This window comes from Macaca mulatta, chromosome X, assembly GCF_049350105.2.
Source record: "Macaca mulatta isolate MMU2019108-1 chromosome X, T2T-MMU8v2.0, whole genome shotgun sequence".
NCBI classification, from domain to species: Eukaryota; Metazoa; Chordata; class Mammalia; order Primates; family Cercopithecidae; genus Macaca; species Macaca mulatta.
In genome coordinates, this window is record NC_133426.1 from 46,738,914 (window position 1) to 46,762,817 (window position 23,904).

A 23,904-nucleotide genomic window follows, 5' to 3' on the forward strand; every position below is an offset into this window, starting at 1 on the left:
CCCTGCTACTTGCCTACTCAGAAAAAGATGCTCTGCTCAGCCTGAACACACATTCTGCTCTGCAACAGCCAAATCCCTTATCATAAATTAATCGATTGGCACTCTGGTTTAGCCTCAGACTCTCTGAGCCTGATTAACGTGAGCCTGACCCCGAAAGACAGTCACCCAGGCTGTTGACAATTTCAGCTTTTGAGCCAGCAATGGCATTGTCTACAGTCTGGGCAAATGGAGAATGCCCCCTGTGGGGCCTCTTGTAGCCTGCCAGCAACACCTGTGCCATGGGCCTTACCATCAAACTGCAACAGCATCTGTTTTCCCAGGTCTATTTCATAGCTCGCTCCTGTCATGACAGCCATGGCTCTGACCTCCACATTTGTTTTAAGGGTGAGCCACTCTTTTCTCTTAATCCAGTCACTTCATATGGGGTAAAAGTCACTGTTAAAAGCCAACAGAAAACCGCCCGGCATAAAGCAATCACAAAAATCACAAACACACAGATTCTTCATCATTGAATTGACTGTCCTGCTCTGACATAGTCGACTGAGCATGACACACAGAAAAGAGAGAATCCCTTGCGGCTTAATGTAAAGAGAGGAAGTAGGCTGTATTCCCTCCTTCCCTGGTCCCATTCCTTCCCTTCTACCTCTGAGCAACTGTCATTCATTTTAGTCTGTATCCAGTCCAGGTTTACTAAATATACATGTCCGCAGATACATAATAAATATTCTTTTGTTCATTTTAACTTACATAAATAGTATCATATAGAATTAGGAAGCAGGTGTAGCTGCTGGAACAAAGACCAAAATAATGGTGGCTTAGACAAGTTTCTCTTTCCTTCACAGAAGAGTCAGAGCATAAGTATTCCTGGGATGAAGTGGTGGCTCCCTATTCCTCCCTCACTTCCCCTCCCTCATCTTCCTGCTCTACCATCAAGAGGGTGTTGCCCTCACCATCAGGCCCATGTGTCAGGCAAAGGTAAATGAGAAAAGAACCAGGGAAGGCACTCCCTTTAACGGCACAGCCTCTAAATTACACACACACACATACACACACACACACACACACACACACACACACACACACACACACACACTGTCTTCCACTGACATCCTATTGGCCAAGTACTTGGTCACATGATCACATCTGGCTGCAAGAGAGGCAAGAAAATAAAGTCTTCTTTCTGGGAGGTCATTGAACCTTCTAAAATTCTATTATGAGAGAAAAACTGGAAAGCAGATACTGGGGGACAAGCAGCATTTTCTGTTGTATTAACTGAATGTATTTTGCTGCATCTCCCTTTTCTTAACTCCATGTTATATTTTTTGCAGGTTACTGTGTTAGTCTATTTGCATTTCTATAAACAAATACCTGAGACTGGTTAATTTATAAAGAAAAGAGGTTTATTTGGCTTATAGTTCGGCAGGCTGTACAGGAAGCACAGTGTCCACATCTGTCTCTGAGGAGGGCCTCAGGCTGCTTATAACCATGGTGGAAGGCGAAGGGGAGCCAGCATGTCACATGAAGAGAGGGAGCAAGTGAGAGAGGGGGGAGATGCCAGGTTCTTTAAACAATCAGATCCCACCTGAACTAACCTGAATTAACAGATCAAGGCTCACTCATTACTGGCAGGGATGGCACCAAGCCATTTATGAGGGATCCACCCCATTAATCAAAATACCTCCAACCAGGCCCCATCTCCAACATGAGAGGTCACATTTCAACATGAGATTTGGAGGGGACAAATAATATCCAAACCATATCAGTTACTCACATTGAAACATATAAATTCATTCATGTTCACTGCTGTTCAGTTATACATTGTGCACTGAGTCTCGTATAAGGGCTCAGTGACAGATTTGCTTTAGAATTTAAGATAAAAATTCTAAATGTGGTGTATTAATATGCCACAGTTGATTAAACCATGCCCCTACTGCTAGACACCTGGGTCTTTTAAATTCACTACATTTACAAAATGTTTGAGTCACATCTGGGGAAATGTTAAATTAGTCAAATGCCAAATTAGGTATACTCAGGTTATTTTGTAAAGCCTTTAAGGTGCTCTACAGCAAGCTGCTTAAAATAGAAACTGACAGTACTGAACTATAGTATACAAGGAGGAAGTAAATTTACAGCCCTCCTAGACTTTCTGTTATTGTAATCAAGCATTACATGGTGCTCTGAGTTTCTTGATAACTGAAACAAAAAGGAAGTATTGTGTGCTATTTAATCTCATCATTTGATAAGAAGGAATAACCAGTTAAGAGAAATAAATGTTGGCTTAATCCTAAATTCTCAAAGTCTGTCAGATGGCCCCTTATCCATCAGTCAATTAGCAAAAAAAGGATAACATCTTTAACAACCAGTTATATAGAAAATGCACAAGGCAGGCTGGGCACAGTGGCTCACACCTATAATCCCAACACTTTGGGAGACTGAGGCAGGCGGATCACCTGAGGTCGGGAGCTCAGGACCAGCCTGACCAACATGGAGAAACCCCGTCTCTACTAAAAATACAAAATTAGCTGTGCGTGGTGGTACATGCCTGTAATCCCAGCTACTCAGGAGGCTGAGGCAGGAGAATCGCTCAAACCCGGGAGGCGGAGGTTGCAGTGAGCCGAGATCACACCATTGCACTCCAGCCTGGGCAACAAGAGTGAAACTCCATGTAAAAAAGAAAAAAAAAAATGCACAAGGCTTCTCCAGGAGAATTATTCCTGGTTGACCTTTAGCAAGCAGAGGACTTAACATTAAAAGTTTTTTCTGCAGAGGGTCAAGTTAGTGCCCTAGGTTCATGTCAATATGTAGGTCCTGCCCAGAAGAGAGTATCCATGAGGACCTGACCACTCCAGGAAAGCTGATCTCCTCCAGAGCCTGGTGACTTTCCTGTGGTTCGGTACTTTCAGAGACCACACTATTAGTGACTCTAGTATGATTAGGGGATTTTCCTCTCCCCTCTTAATTAACTCGAGGTTTCAAAACGTTTTGGAGAAGTGAAAAGATACTAGTTATTTCTGTGGGGTTTTTTTTCATGACTGTAAAACACCCAAATATAGTATCTTCCTGTTCATTTTTACTCATTCCTAAACCACAGTTACAATACTCTGCCTCAATATACTACACCCAATGTTTTCTGCTTCTTCCTATTACTCTAAGTAATGTGCCCCAAACAGAAAAAGTACATTTTAGTATGCTAATAGTTTTAAATCAGCCAGTGTAGTCTAAGAACTACTTATTGGGTACCCACTTTGTACTAGGGGTTTTACTTACAATATTACCTCTTAATTTTCACCTATCAGGTAGGGATTATTAACACCACTTTACAGTTAAAAAAAAAACAACTGGATCTTCAAGAGTAAGTAACTTGCCTAAGACCACACAGCTGGTAAACTGTAGAAGTAGGATTTCAACTTGCATACTTCCAATTCCAAAGCCAAAGTTCTTTCTGCTATTTCCTGATGTCTCCCAGATGACAAGTAAATTACGGATATTTGGCTCAGCTTTGTAAAGAATATATATGCCTACTATGTTGAAGCCCCAAACCTTTGTAAATAATATATATGCCTACTATGTTGAAGCCCCAAACCTTCCCTCAACACGGGATGCTCTATATAATCTGGCCATAATGAAGCCCCTCCTCAAATTTTATTTCCTACTGAACTCTACAAGGACCCCATCTCCACCCCAATCCAATTTGGCAGATTTCACTACTGCCTCCATACTTATAGACAACACATATATTTTTTGAGATCCTCAACAAATATTTTTTGAGATCCTACTATGTCCCAGGCACCGTTCTAGTGTTTAGAGATATATGTCGGTGAACGAAACAAATAGAAATTCCTGCTCTCCTGGAACTTCGTTATATTTCTAATAAGGGAAGAAACATAAGAAACAAAATAAGTAAATTACATGGTATGTTACAATATGGTAGGTGCTGTGGCTAAAAATAAGGGAGGGGAAGGGTTAAGGAGTGTAGTGAGGAGTAGGGGATTGTGAGTTCAGAAAGAACCAATAGAAATTCTGGAAAAGAAAAACATGATCTTAGCATTTTTATTTCATTTTCAAGTTCAACAGCAGACTAGACACAGTAAAGGGAGAACTGGCAAACTAGAAGATAAATTTGTTGAAAGAGATTCATTCATCAAGCAAATTAATACTTATTAAGCATGTACTATATGTCAGACATTGCGCTAGATTGAATTATTCCATCTTGACAAAATTCCTTTTCACTTGGATTATGTTCCCAGGTTTAACTTCAACTCTTTAAGACCCTACCCAAGCTCCTTATTCACATTGATATCTCATTTCTCTCAATAAATATCCTAAAATAATTTTTAAAGAATTTTTAAAAGTATTTATTTATGTCACAGATTAGTCCAGTTCTTAAATTATTCCATCTCCCTAACTAGACTGTAAATTCCTTGAGGATCAGACCTATAGGTAAGATTTCTTTTCTATTTCGCATGTGGAATAGCACAGTAGCAGGCATACAGTAGGCATTCAACAAACACTTGACTGATTTGGTATATTTTTGGGTCCCTATAACTGCACAGCTTTTTCTTTATAATGGCTCAGTTACAGTTAACTCCTGGAAATGGTCACAAAATTGTTAATAACTACATTATGATTCAGTGATCCCAAAAATATGAGTCCAGTGGTATAAGGTTAAGTTCTGGATCTAATCAAATTTTTGTGCATGTGCCCCTCACTCTCAGTTAGTTGAAAATGACAAATGTTACACAGAGCGTATTTTTCAGTCTTGAGAAGCCTTATACACGGCCTCTTAGAATCGACTTAAAATTTTTCCCCTTTAAGACAGTGCAAAAGTGATACACATTCAGTAGAAACCAAACTTTGAGTATCCATACAACCATTCTGTTTTCATTTTCAGTATGGTATTCAATAAATTATGAGCTATTCAATACTTTATGATGAAATAGGCATTGTGTTAGATGATATTGCCCAATTGCAGGCTAATGTAAGTATTCTGAGCACATTTACAGTCAGCTGGGCTAAGCTATGATGTTTGGTAGGTAAGGTGTATTAAATGCATTTTCAAATTGCAATATTTTAAACTTATGATGGCTTTATCAGGACATAACTCCATCATAAGTCAAGGAACATCTGCATATTACTTAATTTTATTTCTGGCAAAAGTCCTTAAGGCAGGCAGTGCACATATAGACAGCCCCTGACTTATAATAGTAATCTTATTTTATAAATCAAGATGCTGAAATCTAGAGATATTAAGCGGTCTGCTCAAGTGAAGATGGGTACTGAAGACTGAAGCAGTGACTCAGACCTGAGACTTCTGGATCCCAGTCCAGTGCTCAGATGCGTAAAACTAGATGCATGATACATCATTAAGGGAATAAGTGGTAAGGCGAGCATTTGCAGGGCCTTAGAGGGCTCTGACTTCCAGCAACATTTGGTAAAGATATGCTTATTTTGAGCACGTAAATAGAAACCAGCCAGTTTCTTTATTAAAAAGAGAAGAAACAAACATTGATAAACCAAGAAAGGAATCCCTATTGCCTGCCTTAATTCAATAAACATTCAGCCACTGGATGCTATGAACCCTGAGATGACTCAGGCAGGATCCTCCTCAGTAAGACCAGAAGCTCTAGCATACAGCACGAATGCTGCAACAGATGCAGGTGCTACAAAAGCACAGAGGGGAAGGAATTTTCTTGCCCAAATCTGTTCTCCAATTCCCACTCACTCACCCCTAAAACACTTTAAATATAGAATCATGCGGACTCTATGGCTATCATAAAGGTACTGACTCTTCTGGTTTAAAATATCCATTGTAACCATTAGCAAATTGGAGATCTAATTGATTTATACCAAAACAAGAAGGGATGATTCTGATATCAATAAGCAAATAGTGCCCAAGTGGCTTTAAAACCTTATTGGAAGCTATTTTGATCATAATTTGTTTCTTTTATTTATTTATTTTTTCCTGTTTCTGATTCTAGTTCCCTGCTGCTTGGGGAAGGGGGAAACCACCTTGTACTGAAGTCACCTGGCTTCTGGATAAAGCCAGAACTCTGACCAAAAGGATAAAGGCTGCCCAGGACAGAAACTCTGACCAAAAGGATAAAGGCTGCCCAAAACAAAAAATCCTAGCCCTGCTTCTCCATCCTGGACACCTGATCTCATGAGTTATGTCAACATGCATCCACCAGAATAACTGCATTTTCCTAAAGAAATTATGAAATAATTGAGAAGGGGGGGGTCCTATTCTTGAGTAAGTAATCAGCATTGCAGATAAGAACTATGTCATAAAAACCAAAGTTGAAATTGTGTTACATATTCCCGGAAAATACTCAAAAGGTGCTCTGAATCCTATAAGATGGACAGATATATTATACATATTAATTATACCAAAGGTCAGGTGATTAGAAATCTCACATTGTACCACAAAAATCACCCTGATACTTGTGTTAATTTTTCCTGTATTTGTGTAATAAAGGATCTTGAAGATTTTAAGAGAAAATTACTGCACAAGGAGCAGTCATTTTCTTAAACGTCCCAAAAAATACTGATGTAGGGTCATCCAAAATCTTTTTTTTTTTTTTTTTTTTTTTTTTTTGAGACACAGTCTGCTCTGTGGCCTAGGCTGGAGTGCAATGGCACAATCTCAGCTCGCTGCAAACTCCACCTCTGGGGTTCAAGTGATTCTCCTGCCTCAGCCTCCCGAGTAGCTAGGATTACAGATGTATGCCACCGCACCTGACTAATTTTTGTATTTTTAGTAGAGATGGGGCTTCATCATGTTGGCCAGGCTGGTCTCAAACTCCTAACCTCAAATGATCTGCCCACCTCAGTCTCCCAAAGTGCTGGGATTACAGGTGTGAGCCACCATGCCTGGCCTAAAATCTTTATTCATTTCAGAAACATACTTTAAATATTTATCCAACTGCAACTTACAAGGGATGTGAAGGACCTCTTCAAGGAGAACTACAAACCACTGCTCAATGAAATAAAAGAGGACACAAACAAATGGAAGAACATTCCATGCTCATGGGTAGGAAGAATCAATATCGTGCAAATGGCCATACTGCTCAAGGTAATTTATAGATTCAATGCCATCCCCATTAAGCTACCAATGACTTTCTTCACAGAATTGGAGAAAACTACTTTAAAGTTCATATGGAGCCAAAAAAGAGCCCGCATTGCCAAGACAATCCTAAGCAAAAAGAACAAAGCTGGAGGCATCACGCTACCTGACTTCAAACTATACTATAAGGCTACAGTAACCAAAACAGCATGGTACTAGTACCAAAACAGAGATATAAGCCAATGGAACAGAACAGAGTCCTCAGAAGTAATATCACATATCTACAACCATCTGATCTTTGACAAACCTGACAAAAACAAGAAATGGGGAAAGGATTCCCTATTTAATAAATGGTGCTGGGAAAACTGGCTAGCCATATGTAGAAAGTTGCAACTGCATCCCTTCCTTACATCTTATACAAAAATTAATTCAAGATGGATTAAAGACTTAAATGTTAGACCTAAAACCATAAAAACCCTAGAAGAAAACCTAGGCAATACCATTCAGGACATAGGCATGGGAAAGGAATTCATGACTAAAACACCAAAAGCAATGGCAACAAAAGCCAACATTGACAAATGGGATCTAATTAAACTAAAGAGCTTCTGCACAGCAAAAGAAACTACCACCAGAGTGAACAGGCAACCTACAGAATTGGAGAAAATTTTTATAATCTACCCATCTGACAAAGGGCTAATATCCAGAATCTACAAAGAACTCAAATTTACAAGAAAAAATCAAATAACCCCATCAAAAAGTGGGCAAAGGATATGAACAGATACTTCTCAAAAGAAGACATGGATGCAGCCAACAGACACATGAAGAAATGCTCATCATCACTGGCCATCAGAGAAATGCAAATCAAAACCACAATGAGCTACCATCTCACACCAGTTAGAATGGTGATTATTAAAAAGTCAGGAAACAACAGGTGCTGGAGAGGATGTGGAGAAATAGGAACACTTTTACACTGTTGGTGGGGACTGTAAACTAGTTCAACCATTGTGGAAGATAGTGTGGCGATTCCTCAAGGATCTAGAACTAGAAATACCATTTGACCCAGCCATCCCATTACTGGGTACCTACCCAAAGGATTATAAATCATGCTGCTCTAAAGACACATGCACACGTATGTTTATTGTGGCACTATTCACAATAGCAAAGACTTGGAACCAACCCAAATGTCCATCAATGATAGACTGGATTAAGAAAATGTGGCACATATACACCATGGAATACTATGCAGCCATAAAACAGGATGAGTTCATATCCTTTGTAGGGACATAGATGCAGCTGGAAACCATCATTCTGAGCAAACTATCGAAGGACAGAAAACCAAACACCGCATGTTCTCACTCATAGGTGGGAACTGAACAATGGGAACACTTGGACACAGGGTGGGGAACATCACATACTGGGGCCTGTCATGGGGTAGGGGTAGGGGAGAGAGATAGCATTAGCATTAGGAGATATACCTAATGTAAATGATGAGTTAATGGGTGCAGCACACCAACATGGCACACGTATACATATGTAACAAACCTGTATGTTGTGCACATGTACCCTAGAACTTAAAGTATAGTAAAAAATATTTATCCAACTGACTAAAATGGGTTAAACTAAAAACACAAATCCAGTTAATATATGAGCATAATAAATAAAATAAATAAAAGAGCACAATAAATAAAAATAATAATTTTAAAAGTTGTTTGAGGAAAACCATAGAAAATAAGCTTAAAACTCTGTGCTTCTTGCTGACAAGAACAAAATGGAAAACACTAGAACAAACATAGGTTTCCTACTCTAGCTCAAGGTTCGATAACTCAAAAAAATATTTTGTTGGTCTTGTGCTCTAAGAATAAACTATCTCAGGGTTTTGTGGAAATTAGGGGAGGGGGCCACGAAAGTCAATAGCCTTAATAACACTTTTCTCCTAAATGTGAAGGCATTCCATATATGAGTAGCTCTAAGGGAAAACTAAAGACATAAAGTTAGTTTGGTTCAATAAGGGCAATTCCAGGAGTGAAAGGCTGAAGGGCAAAATAACACGGTCTAATCTCTCATTTCCTGATGTTTTGACTTAAATTATTTTTTGAGAAACTAGTAATATATTACTTAAGAATATTCCTTTCTCAAATACCCAAATTTTCAGCCAGCCTTCTGACAAGAACAAGATGAACAACAAACATGATTAAGGTCATTACTGAGGACCTCAATAGCTGGTAATGTAAAAGATCTATAGGCTACAGCTTCCAGGTATATTGGTTGTAATGATATTTGTTAAGAAAAAGAAATCAAAGATTTTGACTTGCATATTCTTGTCTGCTGAAGAGAAGTTCTATAATCACAAACAAGATTTTCCACAGAAAGCAACTCTAGTTCTAGGACTTGAGCAATTATTTGATTCAAGCACAAAAACTTAGTGCCACTGGGTAGCACCTCATCACCCCTACATCTTGTCCTTTCCCACTCCTGCCAACTCTACTTCTCAAGCATTTTCCTGGTCACCTCCTCTTCTCCTTATTATCATTACTCTGGTTCAAGCTCCCTGACTGGATTTTCTGCAATCGTTTCTTAACTATCCTCCCTGCTTCTCCCCTGATTCCCCAATCATTCCTTCTCCATCAGCCACCAGACTAATTTCTCTGAATCACAAATGAGGCTAATCATGCCATGGCCCTGCTTAAAATTACTGAGCAGCTTCATCATCCATGGGAAAAAAAATTCAAGCTCCTTAACATGGCATTCAAGGCCCACAAAGCACTGGCATCTGCCAATTTCGCTTCCCACTGCCATCTGCCCCTACACATAAACATTCATATTCAACTCCACAGAATTCCACACATACACCTTGTATCCTCCTCTACCTGGCATTATCATCCTCCAAGACCTCCCTCACAGCCGTGGCAGAGAAGAGAAAAGAAGGGGACCCTAGTTGATGGAACTGATCATCCAAATAACCCCCGAGGATCACTGAGATGATATAGCAAAGCAAAATCACCTACGTTTTTAGACTGCCAAGACTATATCCTGAATTTCCAGAATAAAACCTCTCAAAAAAGTGATAAAGGATCACATGAGTGGATGTTAACGGTCAGGTCTCACAGTACAACAAAATTCAAACTTAAGAACAAACAGGCTGAACAAAGGACTTCAAATCAGCATGCCCACAAAAGGATCACCTCTGGTCCTTATACATATAACTATATTAATAATGATTTAAAACATTTTTTCTGACTGCAATTATCTTTATGGTCCTTTTTGAAAATACAATTTGATTTGAGGTGATCTTATAAAATTCCAGGGAATAATTCTTATTCTTAATAAAGTTTAATATAATAGTCTGCTGAAATTCAAGTGTTCCAATAGGTATGGTTCTTTCCACTTCTAAAATTAAATCACTTAATGAGAATTGCCAGAAAGAGACTTCATTAGTAATTATCCACAATGGTAGAGAACACACAAGATACATTTGCACTGTTCTATTGTTATAAGCCAGTAGAAGAGTGGAATTTTCAAAGATGCAAATAGTTCCCCTTGGTCATATTACCCTGGATAGAAATTAGAGCTGCAAGCTAATAGGAGTCTGAGGGACAAGGGCATGCTCCTCAGCCTGTGGTTTCTCTGGCTTCCAAAGCTAGAAGCAAAGGATTCTTTTTTTTTTTTTCTTCCAATCTATCCATTAAGCTTCCAAGAAATAAACACGTTTGCTTCAAAATTCAATTTCCTGTGGGGTTATCTTCAGATGCTGCATGGGTTTATTAGAATTAATCACAACACAGCACGGCTTCCAAAGTGAAGGCCCAGGGTTGACAAAATACCCTCCCTATCACAGCCGTCAACCCACCAAAGGCTATGGGGACTCTCGAGATTTCGAGGAATATAAGCAATATAAGCAAAATATTTTCAACTTCAGTCTAGAGCAGGTAGGGAGGGGTAGACCATAAATAAGTAAACAAAGAAAAGATGATTACGTATTGTGCTAAGTGCAGTTAGTGAAGGCCGTCGGCGATGTTTGCTAGCAAGATGCATTTTTTTTTCCATTTTGCTTCCCACATCTGCAATCAACATATAACTTCATGGTATGAACTATTAAACACATAGACACTAGAACAAATGTGAGTTTCCTATTCTAGTTCAAGGCTTGATAAGTTAAAAATCTATTTTGATGGTCCTGGGCTCCAAAAAGCCACTGTTTCTCTCTAGGGGGTGTGTGTGTGTGTGTGTGTGTGTGTGTGTGTGTGTGTGTGTGTGTGTAGGGGTGAGTAGTGAGTACTAGGGTCAACAGCCTTAATAGCACGTTGCCCCCAAATGCAAAGGTGTTCCACATATAAGTAGCTATGAATGTGGGTTTCAAAACAAAAGCCTTAACTTAGAGTTTTATTATGTTTTAAAATCATCACTGTCTTAATGTTTAAACACCTGTTTAAGTCCTCTTAATAAGGGATAAATGCCTGTTTATGGCTTTTTGAAAATATAAACACAAGGATCCATAGCTTTTAAAAAAAGACTTTGTTTCTGTGACAATGTTTGTTAATCTAGCTGAGTTACTTGCAGAAAAATGGAGAATAGAGAGTGATAGAGAGTTCTTAAGCACTGTTGCTCCAAATACCTTAGTTACCTGAATTATTCTAAGGTTATTTGTAAAAACTAAAATTCCATGAGGCAAAGAATGACTTTTATCAATCCCATTTATGATATTCGATTTCTGTATTACACATAAAGAATTGGACTATTAAAGAAAGTAACCAAATGAGAGATGGATGTTTAAAAATAACATTAAATGAGTGATTTGAGAACTCCAAAACTTTATGTGACTAAGTTATTTCTTCTCTGTGCCTGCAGGTCATTTTCACACTGGGATTGCAATTTATTAGATGCCATACACAAGTTCTATTGTGGGCTCCAAGCAGAGGTACAGGGAAAACCTCTAGAAGATTCTTCCTTAGTAAGCAGCAGGTAACGTTCTGTAATTTTAGGCCACCACACAGAACCGATTGTCACTCACAGCTTCTGTCACAGAGTGGGATGTGTCACGCTTCATTTGGTACAAAACATGACGATGAAAAAAACAACTTGATGAACCTATTTTAGCAGCCTCTGTTCAGCCAGCAGTATGAGCCGGAGTACTGTGACAAAGCATTAGGCTCCTTACAATGCCAACCTAGAAACCAAATCACTACTTTGTAGCAAGAAATGAAAATCATGATGATAAAGCTACAGTTGATCTCCCCACCCAGCAAAGGAAATATGGACAAAATACAATCACCACCACACATAACGGATGGACTTCATGTAAGGATTAATATAATGATTCATGTAATATAAGGCTCATCTTCAAAAAGGAATGATTTGCTTCCTTTGCCATGACTAATGTGCCTGGGTGGGGCAGCCCGTGGTATAACTGACAATAAGATTTCTTCAAACAAAAAAAAAAAAAAAAGAAAGAAAGAAAAGAAAAAAGAAAGCAAAAGCAAAAACACCACCACAAAGCAATGTCTGAATCCCAGAGAGCCCCAAATGCACACTCATTGCTCAGACTTGCCTGGGTTTCCTTCCAAAGAAAATTTACTCACTCTCCTATGGAAAGGCAAAGTAGGAGACTGCAGGAGCATCAAAGCCATGGACCCTGTCAACGATGCCAAGAGGAGGGGGAAATACACCTTCTAACTCTAAGAATTTTGGAGAGGGGGCTGTCTCAGTAGCAAGGGGGGGGGTCAACAAATGTGATATGAGGCCCTAAAACCACAGCACAGGGCTTCCTTGGTATGCAGGACAGGGGTACAAGCCAAAGGGCAGGTGCTATATTCACCCACACACACCATAAGGAATCCATGCTTCCTGGAAACTGCCCAGTGATGTCACCCTGTGCAGCTGTAACCTGTGTGAGTGTTCTGACTCAGTCATCAACAATGACATTTTGGCTGGGCACAGTGGCTGATGCCTGTAATCCCAGCACTTCGGGAGGCTGAGGCGGGTGGATCACTTCAGGTCAGGAGTTCAAGGCCAGCCTGGCCAACATGATGAAACCTCAGCTCTCCTAAAAGTACAAAAAAATAGCTGGGTGTGATGGTGTACGCCTGCAGTCCCAGTTACTTGGGAGGCTGAGGCAGGAGAATTGCTTGAACCCAGGAGGCAGAGGTTGTAGTGAGCTGAGATCACACCACTGCACTCCAGCCTGGGCAACAGAGTGAGACTCCCTCTCAAAACAACAACAGCAGCAACAAATAATGACATTTTAAAAATGATTAATTCTACTTCTCTTTTTTTTGAAGCAGTTGCTTTTTTATTGTTAACAATCCCTCATATTAGAATAGCCCATTGTGGTTAACAAGGTACTTATGACCATTACCTCAATTATTCTTCACAAAAGCTCTATGAGATTAGCATGATTTTACTAACAAGGAAACAGAAGTTTAGAAAAGTTGAATAGACTACTCAGTAGTTAGTAAACGGCAGACCCAGGGCCCAAGCCCAGATTGTCCCTTGCTCTTTCCTCACAATGGTTAATTTGGTTTCTATAGTGGAGTTATAGGCTGAAATGACATTAAAATTCTATTAAATTTGGTTTCCACAGTAGAGGTTTTAAGCTGAAGTGATATTATTAAAATTATATCCTTTTGAAAAATATTTATTGAGTATAAATAAATGTCCTATACACTAAATATCAAGAAATATTCATTATTGATTAGAAGTCAAGATGTAATACTGAGGGAACCATAGAATCAAAATATCCACTCATGATACAATAGTGATAATTCCATTCCAATATTGGACACAGAAATGATTTGTTCACAAGACACAACAAAACCTATCAAAAAGGCCATCACTTTAACCAACCTATAATACCACAATAGAAAATGATTCTGAATCATAATATGAACAGCCCCAATAATCTCATCTTTGTCTTACCGATTTATCAGGTCATTTTGAGACTGTAGAGTTACACTGTCATAGATTTTTAACATTCCATTTCCTTAGTTTTATTTCAAAGTATTACTAATGAATGAAAACAAGTCATACAACCCAAAGATACTTTTAAACTAAGTGCAATTTTCATAAGAAAAAAAGGAATCAAATTTTAGTACAAAAAAAAAAAAAAAAAGCATTTCCCAAACAATGAGTCTCTTAACGGAAAAAATCAAAGAGCAATGTAATTAAACTTTCCTTCAAAGAAAGGAAAGAAACATAAATCTGTTATGGTAAATTTGGAAAGATAAATATTTCCTAGTCCCATAATATGTGTTTGTTTTATAAGATATACTTGAATGATGCTGATCTATGAAGCAGGGATCTGTGGCAATCCAAATTCATCCACCAGAAGAACTCTATCCTTGTTTTTTGTGTCAGTGGGAACATGTTCCGGAATTGCAGGTCATCTTCAACCAGTTCTGGGGTGCCATAACTGCGAATCAGTGCTTCTTGGATTTCATTTGCATCTTCCATCATATCCTCTAGCTGGTCTTGTAAATCCTCAATCTGGTCGATTTTCAGTTGCTTGTATGCCTTCTTCATTTCCTTTACTCCCAGTTTCATAGCATCAACCGTGGTCTTGGTGTCCTTCAATGACTGGATGGTATAATTGGCTTGTTCCATGCTGAATGGCTGTTGTTCAAGATTGCCCTGCTGCTGCTCATACATCCACTTTTACTTTAAAACTTTCAAGGCTTTCTGCTTAACCATATTCTTTGCAGGACCCTCTCTCATCTTCTTGATCTGATCCTTATACTTTACTAGCTCAGCATCCAATCGAGAAATCTTCTTGTCAATGGATTCTGCCCTGCTGTCCACCGTGCCAATGCAGTCAGTCAGGCTGGGCGGTGGAGCCTTGGGGTTCGCCTTCCCGAAGAACTGGTTGATCTTGAGCAGCCGCAAAGAAACCCAAACACTGGAGCAAAACCATAAACCACTTATGTCTTATGAGGAAGAATGGGGAAGAGAAGCTATAGGAATCAGAAGGGTTCAGAGGAGGGAGTCTAGAGGCAGACTGCCTGGATTGAAAGCTCAGCTTCACCATTTACTAAGCTACGTGACCCGGGCAAGTCACTCAACTTCTTTGTGCCTCAATTTTCTCATCAGGAAACTATAAATGGTATTGAGTTGTTAGAAGACTTAAATGAGTTAATATTTATAAAATGTCTGGAATGGGCCCAGAGCCACGGGCTCACTCCTGCAATCCTAGCACTTTGGGAGGCCGAAGTTGGGAGGATCATTTGAGCCCAGGATGTTGGGGCTGCTGTGAGCCATGATCACACTACTGCACTGCAGCCTGGGTAACAGAGCAAGACCCTGTCTCAAAAACAAAATAATAAAAATAAATAAAATGCCTGGAATGCTGCTTGGCATATATAAGCACTGCTAAATTTTGTTATTTAAAATAAAAACTTTCAAAATGTTTAAACAGCTAAGAAGAGCTCCTGGCCCCATTCAGACCTCTCACCAGAGCTATAGTTGGAAGTTCTGTTCTTCCTTCTTCTCCAGACCATGTGCCAGAACTGCTGACAGGACTCTCAGTGCCTGTCCTGAAGGCAGATGATCCTCCCTATTCTCACCTTGTCATTGCTCTAACCCTCATTCAGATCCCCCGCATCCCCAAAACAAGTCCAGTTAGCCCAGTTCGTAATGCTAACCTTCCATTTCAAGGTGTCAGTGTAGTGGCACAGCTATGGTGACGAGATCAAGCGGCAACCAGAGTCCCAAGACACACACTGGTTTCCATTTAATACAATGTTTACTTACCTTTATATTAGGACACAGGAGAGGAAACCCATCAGGGTCTGCAGCTTCATCTCAATGGGAGGCATGGCAGCTACCCAAGTCTACAGCTACTTCTGCCCCTCATCCACACAGGTCACATATGATTGCCACAGACGATGGGCAAGATGTTTGTGGATTTTGTTTGTTTGTTTGTTTTGAGACGGAGTCTCACTCTGTCGCCCAGGCTGGAGTGCAGTGGCGTGATCTTGGCTCACTGCAGGCTCAGTCTTCCGGGTTCACACCATTCTCCTGCCTCAGACTCCTGAGTAGCTGGGATTATAGGCGCCTGCCACACGCCCAGCTAATTTTTTGTATTTTTTAGTAGAGACGGGGTTTCACTGTGTTAACCAGGATGGTCTCGAACTCCTGACCTCGTGATCCACCCGCCTCGACCTCCCAAAGTGCTGGGATTACAGGCATGAGCCACCGCTCCCGCACTTGTTTGTGGATTTTGTTGATGAAGAAAACCACAGCCCCTTTTCCTGTCAATCTTTTATACCACCCTCAGGCATGCCAAATTTCCCATGCCAATTTACAGTTTCCCAGTGGAGGGGCAGCTCCATGTGACAACCAAGGCAGGCACAACATCCCTCAATTATCTTAACTCTTACTGTTTTCAATGACATAGAGCATAGGAGGCCAGGGTCACTCCCAGGTAGGCCTAAATCAGCCCAAGCCTTCACTCATGAATGCCAATTCACTTTTTAATGGAATGAAGCCTTGGGCCCCACAAGGGCAATCAAGGTCCCCCACAATCTATTGCCTGAATATGTTTCCTGTCTCATCTCCTACAACTGATCCCCACATACCCTAAACTCGGCCACACAGCCTGCCTCACCCTTTGGCTCACTGTGCACAGTTGTGTTCCACCCAAGAGTGTCAACTCAGGGGCAGAAACCTTTTATTTTCTCTTCCTATCACCTGGTGTCCCAACACAATCTCTTAAACACTAAAAATTCAGCAAAACCTTAACTCTGCATTTAAGCAAATGAAGCTGGGTCACAATTACTCTGGTATAGTGAAAGAAAGTCATGGAATTTTACAAGTTCCAATGTCTGGATGACAGTGATCCTTATACGCATGAAATGTTAAAGGCCACAAGCCTCATCCAAACCACTCTCTTGATTCCATAGGAGGAGGAAGATATCCCAGAGGGATCGCAAAGCTAATGTCTTAATAACTCCCTTTGCATAATGTTCCCATAGCCATCCTTGTGAGTAGGGCCTGTGTCCCTGTACAACAAATAGTCAGCAAATGCTTGGGTAGCCAACATATGACTTAGTCTTGTGAAAAATTATGATTGCGCTTGAGTCTCTTCATGGAAAGATTTAAATCTGTACTTAATGCCAAAACAAACACAAAGAACCAGCCAATATAAATTAGGGATATCCCAAAGCTTGACTTAGGCAAAAATCATCTCTGATCTTCAGAAGTAACTGAACGTCTCCTGCAATATCATTTTTGGTATCCCTTAACTGTTAGTGACCAATTATTGCATGCTGGCACAGTGACCAGCATAACAATCTGAGTAATATAAAAAGTGTATCATTTGTATTTATTAAGTCTATATGTAAGATGGAGTAAAAATTGTATTAATCTATTGAGAGATATATTTATCTTTATTATTGTAAGAATAAAGTAACAATTAATGACTGTGAGAGCTATTAATTTGATATACAAAATAGTTAACCTATTAAGAATGTATTAAGATAAAGACAAAAAGCACAAACCATAAAGGAAAAAATAACTGATAAACAGGACTTTGTCAAAAACTTAAAATTTCTGTTCTTCAAAAGACACAGTTCAGGAAATGAAAAGACAGGCCATAGACAGGTAGAAAATATTGCATACCATGTATCTGACAAAGGATTGGTATCCAGAAAATATAAAATACACAACTCAATTAGACAAAAAAAGATAAATTTAAAATGGGCAAACAAGTACAGAGACTTCAAAGAGGATATATGGATGGCAAATGGGCATGAGAAAAGATGTTCAACGTTATTAGTCAGTAGGAAAATGCAAATTAAAACAATAAGATACCATTTCACACTAGAATGGATAAAATTTAAAATTCCTAAATAACAAAAGTTGGTAAAGGTGTGGAACAATTGAAAAGCTTATACATTGCTGATGGAAATGAAAAATGTTCAGATATTTTGAAAATGATTGCCAGGTTTTTAAAGTTAAACATACACTTACCATGCAACAAAGGAATCTCACCTTGGGTATTTATTCCAACAGAAATGAAAACCCGTGCCCACACAAAGACATGTAAGCAAATGTTCATAGCAGCTTTATTTATAATACTTCATAACTGAAAACAACCCAAATGTTCAATGAATGGCGAATATATAAGTAAACTGTGATATATCCAGACAATGGAATATTACTCAGTAGTAAAAAAGGAACAAACTATTGATACACATTACATCACAGATGAATCTCAAAAGCATTATGCTAAGTGAAAGAAGCTAGAAAACAAAAGGTTATCTAATACATGATGTTCTAAAAATGGCAAAACTATAGAGACAGAAAACAGATGAGTAGTTGCCAAGAGCTAGGGTAGGAGAAGGGCATGTTCTGCAAAAGCAGATTTCCAGGGGGATAGAAATGTTCTATTATCTTGATTTTGGTGGTGATTACACAAGTGTATGCAGTGTCAAAACTCATTGAACTGTATATTTAAAAGAAATGAATTTTGTTGTATGTAAATTATACCTCAATAAACCTGGCCTTTAAAAAGGGAATACATTTAAAAATAGGTAAACAGCCAGTGAATATTTGAGTGAATTAATGAAAGAAGAGTGCAATAGTTAAATAACTTAAGGAAAAACAATATATTTGGTTAAGCCAATAAATACCTAAAAATTTAAGTAACAATACAAGATACAATAATAGATATTAGATTATAACATAATTCTAGTCTTTGTAGAATTGTTTGCTGCATTAACATTTATAACATTGCAAAACAAACTTTTAGAGTTGCATTTAATTTCTAGTTATCTCTTTGGCATGACACACATACAATCTAATGAACTCACATGCAATCTAGCAACTGATGGTGCCAAGAAATTATCTCTTGCTGGCTGGGCGTGGTGGCTCATGCCTGTAATCCCAGCACTTTGGGAGGCCGAGGTGGGTGGATCACCTGAGGTCAGGAGTTCAAGACTAGCCCGACCAACACAGCAAAATTCCATCTCTACTAAAAATACAAAATTAGCTGGGCATGGTGGTGGGCGCCTATAATCCCAGCTACTCGGGAGGCTGAGGCAGGAGCCTTGAACCAGGGAGGCAGAGGTTGCAGTGAGCCAAGATCACGCCACTGCACTCCAGCCTGGGCGACAGAGCGAGACTCCATAAAAAAAAAAAAAAAAAAGAAAGAAAGAAAGAAAGAAAGAAAGAAAGAAAGAAAGAAAGAAAGAAAGAAAAGAAAAAGAAAAGAAAGAAAAGAAATTATCTCTTGCCTTCAATGTCAAACTTTAAAAAGATGATTCCTGAAATTTTTAATAATATTGCAATAATAATATGTTTCTGAATAAAATTTCAGATTTATTTAACTCAGAGGTTCATTCTAAGTTGGTGATATTTTGGTTTGGATAAATATTTATTTTTAATACTTGCCATTCAACATTTAGCTAAAATAGTTATTCAGTAGCTAATCGGTTAACTTTCAGGGTTTCAAGTTCTGGTTCATGCTCAGCCTGCCTCCACTAAACCAATGTCAAAATAAACTCTGGGGTTCAGCCTTCATACCCTTTAAGGACTTATGATAAACTCACCATTACATCCAACATTTACACTAGAAATCCTAATCAATCTTCACAACATTGATTTCTCACATTAATTTTCAAGATAATTCATTGCAAGACAGAAATATAGTAAGAATCACTTGAAAAATTTCAGAAAATATCCCGCGCTATGAAAATGAGAGTTAAAAAGTGAAAAAAATGGGGCTACGCAAAATCTTTTTTAAAAAAGAAAATAAAGGAAATCCAGAACAACAATAGAGGTTAAAGACATAATGGATGAAGCTGGATGTGGTGGCTCATGTCTGTAATCCCAGCACTTTGGGAGGCCAAGGCAGGAGGATCACCAGAGCTCAAAAGTTCAGGACCACCCTGGGAAACAAAGTGAGACGTGGTCTCCTCAAAAAATTAAAAACAAAATTAGCTGGACAGAGTGGTGTATGCCTATAGTCTCAGCTACTCAGGAGGCTGAGGTGGGAGGACTGCTTGAGCCCAGGGGGTCAAGGCTGCAGTGAGCCCAGATCACACCACTGCATTTCAGCCTGGGCAACAGAGCGAGACTGTCAAAAAATAATAATATATATAAAATTTTATATATATATATAAAATGGATGAGAAGATATATATATATAATGGATGAGAAGACCTTGTTTATAATAGTACCAAAAATATAAAATATCCAGGAATAAACTTAAGAAATGTACAAAACTTAAGTGGAAAACTCAAAAACACTCCAGAAGAGCACAAAAGGTTTTAATCAATGGAAAGTCACAGGAGGTCTTTGAATAGGAAGAGTCAATATCGTAAAAATGATTCTCCCACTTCGACTCATAAATCCAATGCTATCCAATAAAAATACCAATAGGCATTTGGACAGAAAATAGGCAAGTTAATTTTAGAGTCATACATAAAACTAAACAAACAAGAAGAACCAGGAAAACTCAGGGGGAAAAAAGCAACGAGAAGCCACTAGCCCTACCAGATTTTAAAATATGCTCTAAGGTCCATAACAATTGCTACTGTGGTATTAATTCATGAATAGAGAAATACCAATGGACCAGAACAGAAAGTCCAGAAATATATATAGGTAGTCAGTGGATGAAAGAGAAGGCATCTCAAATCAGTGGGGTCAATATGGACATTTTAGTCACTGGTGTTGGGACAATTTGGTGGCCATTTGGTGGGGAATATCTTTCTAATGATAAAGTCCAAGCATCTTAAAAAAAAAAAAATGGGCCAGGTATAGTGGCTCATACCTGTAATCCCAGCACTTTGGGAGGCCAAGGTGGGAGGATCACTTGAGGCCAGGAGTTTGAGGGCAGCCTGGGCAACATAGCCATTCCCCATATAAAAAATAAAAAAATTAAAATAAAATAAAAATTAGCCAGGTGTGGTGGTGTGCACCTGTAGTTCTAGCTATTTGTGAGGCTGGAGCAGAAGGACTGCTTGGGCCCAGGAGTTTCAGATTACAGTGAGCTATGATTATACCACTGCAATCCAGCCTGGATGACAGAGACCTTGTCTCTAAAAAATAAAAATTTAATAAAAAATTAAAAATTAAAAAATTGAAGATTCTGACCACTTGATAGTTACAACAAACTTCTAAGAAGGAGGAAATACATAAGCAAAGCAAAAAAGGAAAAACTGAAAAAACATTTGCAATTCATCACAGATAAAGGGCTAATCTCTGTAATATACAAAAAACTCCTAGGACTCAAGAAAAAAGATAAGCCCATGGGAGCAGGGGTGGAAATAGACAAAGAATGTAAATAGGCAATTCACAGAAAAAAAATACAAATGACCCTTAAACTTTTAAGAAGATACTTATCATTACTTATAAGAGAAATGCAAATTAAAATGACACTGAGGGCTGGGTGTGGTGGCTCATGCCTGTAATCCCAGCACTTTGGGAGGCTGAGGCGGGTGGATCACTTGAGGTCAGGAGTTTGAGACCAGCCTGGCCAACATGGAGAAACCCTACTTCTACTAAAAAAAAAAAAAAAAAAAAATTAGCCAGGCATGGTGGCAGGCGCCTGTAATCTGAGCTACTTGAGAGGGAGGCTGAAGCACAAGAATCATTTGAACCCGGGAGGCAGAGGTTACCGTAAGCCAAGACAGTGCCATTGCACTCGCAGCCTGTCTCAAAAAAAACAAAAAAATAAAATAAAATCATGCTGAGACATCATTCCCTCATACTTACAAAAATCCAAAAGTTTGGCTGGGCACAGTGGCTCATGCCTGTAATCCCAGCACTGTGGTAGTCTGAGGCGGGAACATCATCTGAGGTCAGGAGTTCGAGACCAGCCTAGCCAACATGGTGAAACCCCTATCTCTACTAAAAACACAAAAATTAGCCGGACATGGTGGTGGGCACCTGTAATCCCAGCTACTCGGGAGCCTGAGGCAGGAGAATTGCTTGAACCTGGGAGGCAGAGGTTGCAGTGAGCCGAGATCACACCAGTGCACTCCAGCCTGGGCGACAGATTGAGACTCTGTCTCAAGAAAAGAGAAACAAAATCCGAAAGTTTGATAACACACCCTGTTGGCAAGAAGATGGGGAAATAAGCACTTTCATATATTGTGGAGGAAGTAAAAAATGATACAACTTCTAATGAGAAGAATCTGGCAATGTCATCTAAAATTGCAAATGCATATACCTTTTAATCTAACAGTCCCACTCCCAGGAATCTATTCTACAAATACACCCGCACATACATAAGACGCTCAAGGGTTCCCGCTACAGTATTGTTTGATTACTACAAGAAACAACCCTACGGCCCACCAATAGAGGACTAAATTATGGTACATCCACACCATAGAATGCCATTCAGCTATGAAAGAAAAGAATGAAGAATACCTCTTTGTACTAATATGCCAAAATCTCTAGGACAAATTAAATGAAAAACATAAGGTGCGGTACAGAACACATGGTATACTACCTTTTGTCAGAGAAAAGGTGGAAATTAGCACATATATTTGTATTTGCTTTTATTTATGTAAAGAAACACTGAAATGACAAACACTGAAGAAAAGTGGTTACTACAATGTTAAGGAGAAATGGAGAGTTGGGGGTGAGGTATACCTTTTCAATCTGTCCCTTTTAAATTTGCTTTTATATGTAGACCATGTAAATGTATTAACGACTCAAAATGTTTAAAATATTGACAAAAAAGACTCAGGAAGTATAAAAATAGGCAAGACTAAACAATACATTATTAAGGGCTATATACACATGTTACAAACCTAAAAAAGACTATTTGCTGCTATCCATAGCAAGGAATTTGTTGCTAGCAGATCTGCCTTACAAGAAATACTAAAGGAAGTCTTTTAGGTAAAAGGAAATGATACTAGACAATGACTCAAAGCCACACAAAGAAATTAAGAGCACTGGAAAATGTAAAAAATATGAGTAACTATAAAAAACTATATACATATATATATTTTTCTCTTCTCTAAACTCTTAAGAAGACATAAAACTGAATTAAACAATAATTACAATGCTGTATGGTTAGTGTTGTAGCATATATAGATGATACATATTTTATGATACTAGCATGATGGAGGGATGTGGTAATGGAGCTAGAATCAAAGAAAGTTTCAATATTTTACTGGAATTAAATTAGCATCACACTCAAGTAGATTGAGATTAAGTTAGGATGACTATTGTAATCCCTAGAGCAACCACTATGAAACTAACACAAAAATATAGTGGAAAAAACACAAAAGAATTAAAATGGTAAACGAGTACTATCCCTCCCACACACATGGAGGCAGTGAAAAAGAAACAAAGAATCAAAACTTACATGAAATATATAGAAAATAATAGCAAAACTGCAGATATAAATCCAATCATACGAATACTTACATTAAATGGGACTGGACTAAACACTACAATCAAAAGGCAGCAATTGTCACACTGGGGAAAAACCCAAGATTCCACTGTATGCTATCTAAAAGAGGCACATTTTAGATCAGGGCTTCTCAACCTTAGCACCACTGAAATTTCAGGCTGGATAATTCTTTGTTGTAAGGCCTCTCCTGTGCATCATAGGATATTTAGTAGTAGCCCTGGCCTTTATTCATTAGATGTCAGTAGCTGCCATGCAGGCGTGACAACCAAAAATATTTGCAGCTATTGCCAAATGTCACAAGGGGGCTAAATTGCTTGGAACCACTGCTATAGATTAAAACACACACACATACACACACACACACATACACACACACACACACACACACACCCCGGTTGAAAGTAAAAGGACTGGAAAACATATGCCAGGTAACACCAATCATAAAAGCACTAGAGTAACTATGTTTGTATCAGATGAAATAGAC

At 38.8% G+C, this 23,904-nt stretch overlaps 1 protein-coding gene and 1 pseudogene across 38 annotated transcripts in view; both read right to left on the bottom strand.

Annotated features, from left to right (window-relative positions):
* The window catches only part of SLC9A7 (solute carrier family 9 member A7), a 150,093-nt gene that overhangs the window by 101,404 nt on the left and 24,785 nt on the right, over nt 1-23,904 (bottom strand). The window lies entirely within an intron of this gene.
* Nucleotides 14,213-14,947, bottom strand: LOC711070 (uncharacterized; annotated as a pseudogene). Its single transcript, XR_001441957.3, has one exon. The product of XR_001441957.3 is annotated as an uncharacterized LOC711070 (transcript).